The sequence below is a fragment of the Betta splendens genome, chromosome 6 (genome assembly GCF_900634795.4).
Source record: "Betta splendens chromosome 6, fBetSpl5.4, whole genome shotgun sequence".
Taxonomy (NCBI): Eukaryota; Metazoa; Chordata; class Actinopteri; order Anabantiformes; family Osphronemidae; genus Betta; species Betta splendens.
This window is the reverse complement of record NC_040886.2, coordinates 6,616,256-6,622,911: the sequence shown is the minus strand read 5'-3', so window position 1 is coordinate 6,622,911 and position 6,656 is coordinate 6,616,256. Positions and strand designations below refer to the sequence as shown.

Genomic DNA, 6,656 nt, shown 5'->3' with positions numbered 1-6,656 from the left:
CTATAAGTGTGGATCAATAGTTTAAGTAAATCAGTTTGGCGCTTTCGTACTCTCAGCAGTTTTCCGGGTACATGTGAGACGTGTCATATTTTCTCTAAACATACCCTCTTTTTTGACATGCATCTGCAGTTTTTAAGTGTGGGTTCAGCAAAGCTAAATGCTGCAGGATTTCCTAAGGACAGTGAAACTCTTGCATAAGTACCGAGGGGCTGTATAAGAGTGTTTTCACTTCTCTAAAAGCTGTAAACTCATTACCACAGTGGTGCAAGTGGTGAAATCTAGAGAAACATCCGGTAGCTCATCATGTGAGTGACTGAAATGTATCAGCTGGCTCAAACCAAGGCCTGTTGCGCCTGCTGAGTACTAATCAATAGCAGTCGTGGGGCACTTTTACTGACTGTAATGCAATCAAGACGCTTGCGTTGAACCAGTGATAGTGTGTATAATAAAGTCAGATAGAAGCCGTGTGAGACCTGAATCTTAGCCCAGTCAAACAGAAGGTGTGGAGGAAATAGTGTCCAGAGCCACAATCTTATCTTAGTCTGTTTCTTTATTAAACTGTCTGACTGGCTGTCTAGGAAAAAAATGTGAACATCATGCCCACTGGCGCCACCACACAGAGCTGTGAAGGCCAATATGCATCGCCAAGCTCGGGTTAAGGCGGGTTCAATACGGTCACACGCGCTGCGATACATGAGACAGAATCGCACCGTAACTGAGACGGTGAACTTGAACCTGGGAGTTTGTCTCCTGTGCATATAGCATGTCCACGGTCCGGATCGATCAGCTGCTCTAAATGATATGCATGAGCTATTATGACATAGGAGGTGATGGTGAGAGGGAGAGGACGGCTGGAACGGCAGAACTTTCAATAACATTGTGCACTTGTCTGAGCCTCTGTCCATGGTCCTGAACCACTCAACTACACCCACAGACCTAGGACAAGCACAAGAGAGTGACCAGATGTTTTATTGACAGGCTTAAGGAACAAAGGTGAGGTTCACGAGTAACAATCAGTGAAAGGAGCCACACGCTTCTGTAAACTCCCCGAACTGTGAAAACAGACCGTTCTTACAAAGCACAGATGTTAAAGACGACAGAACTGACTGAAACACATAATTACTGGCTACAACCAGATATAAATGTGTCACACTTCTGCATCTCGCATTTCTGAAGTGAGGAGGGCATATGTGCTAAGAGACGCCTGCTTTACCTGGGGACCAGCTTTTAGCACAAAGATGTGCAGATTCACTCCGAAACTCATGAAAAATTTAAAAGCTATTAAAAGTTTTAAAAGTTCAAAGTATAACATAAACAGAGCAAGCTATCTTCCTCGCGTCCTCTGTCCTCTTCCCTTCGCTCAGAGAGTGCCAGACTCCTTTGTTTTCACCTTCTCTTGATCTCTCCGGAGATGTCAAAGAAGTAAGTGTGCCGGGAAGAACAGAGCACTCACCTCAAATGGCGTCCACTCAACGGAAATGCACGAGGAGACAGCCCCAGTAAACACCACAACAGGAAGTGCTCGCATCGGCGAGGGATCCTGCTGTCTGCAAGTCAAATGACATGCCATAAAAAAAAAAAAAAAGTTGTCTCCGCTGCTACTTTGTGTTCGCGATGAGTGACTGAGACGGTAACGAGCTTCCAGGGCGCACGCTGTGTGCACGAAGCTAAGTTCCAGCTGCTAATTAGACAAATGCTTCACGGTTTTGACTCCCCGTCTGTGGCTCCCTCCCCGTGGATGTACTCATGCGTCTCACTCACTTCGAGCCACCGGCCGCGAACAAACAGAGAAGCGGCTGTGAGCTCCTGACCTCACCCCCCAATAACGTCCACCTCGCTCAGCGTCTCTCCCCGTGACGCCCACACGCGCATATCTTTGACTTATAAACAATCTTAATGGATCTTAATCACTGGACCTGTTGAGCGACATTCGAACCAGGTGAGAAAGGAAAGAAGCTTTTAAATATTGTACACAAAAGGAAAGACTCAACCCCCCCTGGGGGACTTGACCCCCGCAGTGGAATGAGACCACACAAAAAACACATGTTGGCATTAAAGTGACAAAGCCCTCTACTGGCCAGAGTAGTTATGACCGTGGCAGCAGAGGAGGAAGTTGATTGTTACGGAGCCAGACAGGGAGGAGGTCAGGCTGGACTCCACGGGTCAGTCATCCACTGGACTTTCCAATGGGAAAACACGCCTTCACCGCTTCTGTTAACCAAGACCACGGTAATGACCTCAGCCCCTAATTTTACCATAGCAGCCCTTTCAATTGAAATCATTATCCCTTCATGAACCTGGCCAAGTTATTTTCCAAATCTAAATTTAGACAAACCATAATAAGTCTATGTCTAATTTGTCAGGTGGTTGTAATATGATGATGTTTGGATCAGAAGGTGAGTTGGTAGTTGACGCTATGGACACACTCATACTATCATGTGACTTTGTTGTTAAAAAATCATTTTTTAGTCCCTAACTTCTAAAAAATGATTTTCCACCAAACCTGAGAGCAAACAGAAGTAGAATGTTATAAACCCGTTGGTCATATCGCAGTGTCCACTCCACAAAGCTTTGTCCACCCTGTTTATCCCAGTTGTCATTCAGCCAACGCAGACACACACTCACACGTCTCATCTGGAGCTCATTTCCAGTTAATCTGACTGAATGCCTCTGGACTGTGAGAGGAACCCACACAGATAGCCGTGATCCGAACCATGCAAGCTGTCGTGCAAGTCATCACTGAAAACTATATCAGAGGAAAGACGCGCTCCTTTTGGACTAGAACACTAACGTTTGAAATGACTTTCACTCGCTGCTGTCTGCGGTTGCAGACAAAACCCTTAATGTAAACAGGTGTGGAGTGAAAGCTAACCGGAGGGTGTGTGTGCGCTTTCTGAGGAGTCTCACCTCTAAAACGTGTTTCAAAAGTATTTCATTTACTCCACGATGAATCAACACTTTGCTTTATTCACAGATTTGATAGATTGGAATGGAAAGTAGCCAGAATGCGTTAGTGAAGCTTTATAGTCCTGCACTGGGTTCTAACGAGGCTGAGTAAGACGTGTGGTCACCTTCCCAAAACCAAACTTTGTCTAAGCCAGTGATTAAGCAGTGAGTGGATCTGGATCTAAGTTGCCCAGATAATTGGTTTACTCCTACTGCGACTGAGGCTCCCGTAAATCAGCCTTTACCTTATATAGTGTTGTGTATTGGACACTTCTCGCCGAAGCATTAGCTCAGTGGTGATCCTAGAACCCCCTGGGGCCCGGGGCGAGTATTCACCCCTGCTCTCTGCGCCAATGAACTAATGCTAAGTGTCAAGAAGCGTGGTGTGTTACACGTCTAACGTCTAACTTCGCTCACTTCACTCCCTTTTGTAGACGCAGGTCCGCTACAGTCATCGCAAACTGCGCACGCTGCCTGCTGCAGTTCAAAGTCTGTGGCCCTCGGTGTATTGGCTGTTGACTGTTGGCTCCAGATGATCAGGATCTTAGTGACCGGTCACAAGAAACTGAAGTAAAACAAAACAACACCAACAACATCTTTGCGTTCACGTATCGGTGGTTGATTCTCTCTGGGACGGTCGCACGTTTCCTTTTAACTTGGCCGTTCACAGTCATCTCCCTCTGAATCAGCTGGTCATTCAAGGACAACGAGGGGTTGGGGGTAAAAATCCTCAAAACGGATGCCTCCAGTATCACAAGCTCCAGCGTGCAGCGCCCGCTCACTGATTAACCACCAGACGCGATAAGATCTATTGGCCGAGCTGATAAGACCTGGCTCCTCCAGCACAGGGGCAGATCATTGACACTCAGCACAGGATTATGAAACGCCGATGCTTCAGCGGCAGCCAGTGTTTCGCAGAAGTGGAGAGTTGATCCATTCTGTTCTGGCCACTGTTGGATGTTCTCCCTCACCACGGCTGACCCGACCCTGTGACCTTTACCACAGAGTGATTGGTAGGAACCTGCTCTCATGGACATTTCTGCATAAACAACGTGAGGGCATTCTGTGCTTGTTTACACTTATTGCAGAAATTTTAATTGTGCTTGTTATTATTTATTGACTTTCATGATTTTTTTTTAATGTTACACCCTCCTGTCTAGATGTGATAAAGGTCACACCAGGTTCCACCTATGGCTCGGCAGCAGAAGACCTGCCCCTGCATCGATGCAGATCCTTCCAGACCACGCGTCTGCGGCCGACATGAGTCGAGCGGCTGTTATTCCTGGGAACGGGCGTGCGGTGGGACAGGAAGCTCAGACCCCAGGATGCCGTCTGCGGGGCTAATGATTAACGAGCGGCCCATCGCGGGGGGAGAGGAGCAGAATCCTGCCCCGGCTTCGGTCGGTGCAGGGCGCTAACGACGCCGTCACAAACTCCGTGAACTCACTCCGGGGCACAGACTTTGATCTTTGATCAGCGCTTCGCAGGCGTCCATTCATAAATTCAATAGGTTCATTGAGAAAGCAAACAGAAAACGCACAAAGTCAGGACTTTGCAATCTGTGCTTTTAAGGTAATTGTTATCGTTTTTTAGGAATATTTATTTACCAAAAACTCCCTGTGATACTGAGAATAAGGAATCCATTTCATAAGTTAAATAAATTAAATAATATATATGATTTTAACAGGCTTTAACACTAATTAAAACTCACTATATAATATGCATGTGATGGGAATGATGATGTGGAATAAAAATGAAGTAGATTTTGTCTTTCTGTGAGTTCAACCCAAAATTTCTTACTAACTACATGTTCCCAGTGCAGCGGAATGTCCTACAAGTGTGTTGGATCAGGAGCTGTGTCACATCAAGGCCGTAAATTGAGCGGAGCTGCCTTTCGGAGGGCGGCGTGTGGGAGTATCGCTCAGGCCCGGTTCTTTTGAAGCCGTTCATAAATCTGCCTTGGCGTCCACCTGCGTCCGTCGCTCCTCCGTCTCCTCTGCTTTTCCCACGCGGCCGCGCACACGCGGCTCACGTACGCACGTTCCGCCGCCGCACGCCTCCGGCGGCCGCGCGCGCGAGCACGTGTGCGCACGCGTCTCCACGGCAAACAGCCGCTTTTATGCGAACGGCGCTTCCTGGCAGGGAGCAAAAACCTTTGCTTAGCACAGGCCGCCCTTGACCAGATAACGCTGTTTGATTTGCTCGATTTCTGGACCCGGGGGTTCGGGAACGGCCTGGGAACAGAAATGCGCTGCAATCACACGGCTCGAGCGGGCAATTACAACATGATGTCACTTCACTGTCAAGGCGCTTTCATTAAAGTCCGCGATGAGAACATGCTGGCATTTCTGTTTATTGTGGAGATTAGAGCCGCTGCTCCCTGCAGTCGATCAAAAGGAACTCAGAGTGCAGTTCGCTGTAAATGAGACCGCTGCGGCAGGGCTTCGCGGAGGATTCCAAGAAATTAAGACGCTTCCAAACGAGCGCAGTTGTCAACAGAGCTCAGCCGGAGGACGCGAGCGGAGGCCGAAGGGTCGCCTGCGGTTTGCGGCGTTCCCAGGTCATCGATGCCCTCATTCTCCTGCGAAGTAATAATACAATATTTAGGCATGAGGTCATGCTTTCCCCCCGAAATACTTGGGGATATTTGTTCAGCGGATCATGATATCATGATGTCATGCAGCATGTGACCTCAAATGGCTCAAATGACATAATTGCTATCACCTGCCACGGTACCCAGACGGTCCCGAGGCCGCCTGCTGCCGAGGCAATAATAATAAACCTCACTGCCACCGCTGTAGCAGGAGAAACACATAATCAGAGGTTTTCGTGTTTCATCTCACTATGAAATGTGGCAGAGTTTCCTACCGCCGAGCGTAATGTTGCAACGCTCCCGCCAGGAGACTCGCGTTCAGACTGCCGTCTTTGGCTGCCTCCGGGGATTTTGTCTGGGTCACGGTGACCCGGAGTCCTGTGGGAGTAGCAGCCGTTAAAGGAGCAGCGCGTTCAGCAGCTGCAGGAACAGACGCGAGCGGCGGCCGTCGCGCGGCGGCGTGCCGCGTTGCGGCCCTGAACGCCGCTGCGACCGCGGTTCACGTGTGCGTGGAGATGTTGAGAAAGTTGTGTTTTGGCGACGAAGCCCACAGTCGTGTGCTGCCATCTGCAGTTGTCTCCATGTGACGGGTCTCTCCCCCTGTTTCCCTCTGTCTCGCTCTCTCTCTGTCTGGGTTGAGTGTGTGTGTTCTGGTGTTTTTCCCTGTGAGGTGGAACTGGACCGGCCTTAGTTGCTACGGCCCCACATCCCACAGATCGGACTTTACCACACACATTATTCTCACAACTGATGACTCGTTAAGGTCAGATAGGTGATCCAACGTAATCATCTTTCATTGCTATTAAACCTATGTGTATTAAATTTCACACACCCTTTGAATCTTCCTGAAATTAGCAAAATAATAACGTGGTCTGTCCCAAAACTAATTTTTTGGGCCTAGACATTTAACGCCAGGACGTCTTTCAAAACGCGTCTGTGTTTGGTCTCCACGGATTGTTAAAAATTAAAATGAATGAAATGGGCTGTCTGGACTTTTATGAAATTTTTGTTTGCATGTCCAGACTGATTTATGACGACTGACTGAAAATGAGAACAGTTAGTGACTGTTATAGTCAAAAAAGTCAATTCCTTTTGATGATTTACTGAACTGCTATGT

The 6,656-nt window shown here is 48.1% G+C and overlaps 1 long non-coding RNA gene across 1 annotated transcript; it reads right to left on the bottom strand.

Annotated features, from left to right (window-relative positions):
* Positions 1–5,281: 5,281 nt before the first annotated feature.
* On the bottom strand, positions 5,282–6,377 carry LOC114857436 (uncharacterized). The gene is made up of 3 exons (XR_003786212.3): positions 5,815–6,377; positions 5,671–5,741; positions 5,282–5,527 (listed from the first exon to the last, which is right to left on the bottom strand). It is a non-coding gene; the product is annotated as an uncharacterized LOC114857436 (long non-coding RNA).
* Between the last annotated feature and the right edge of the window lie 279 nt (positions 6,378–6,656).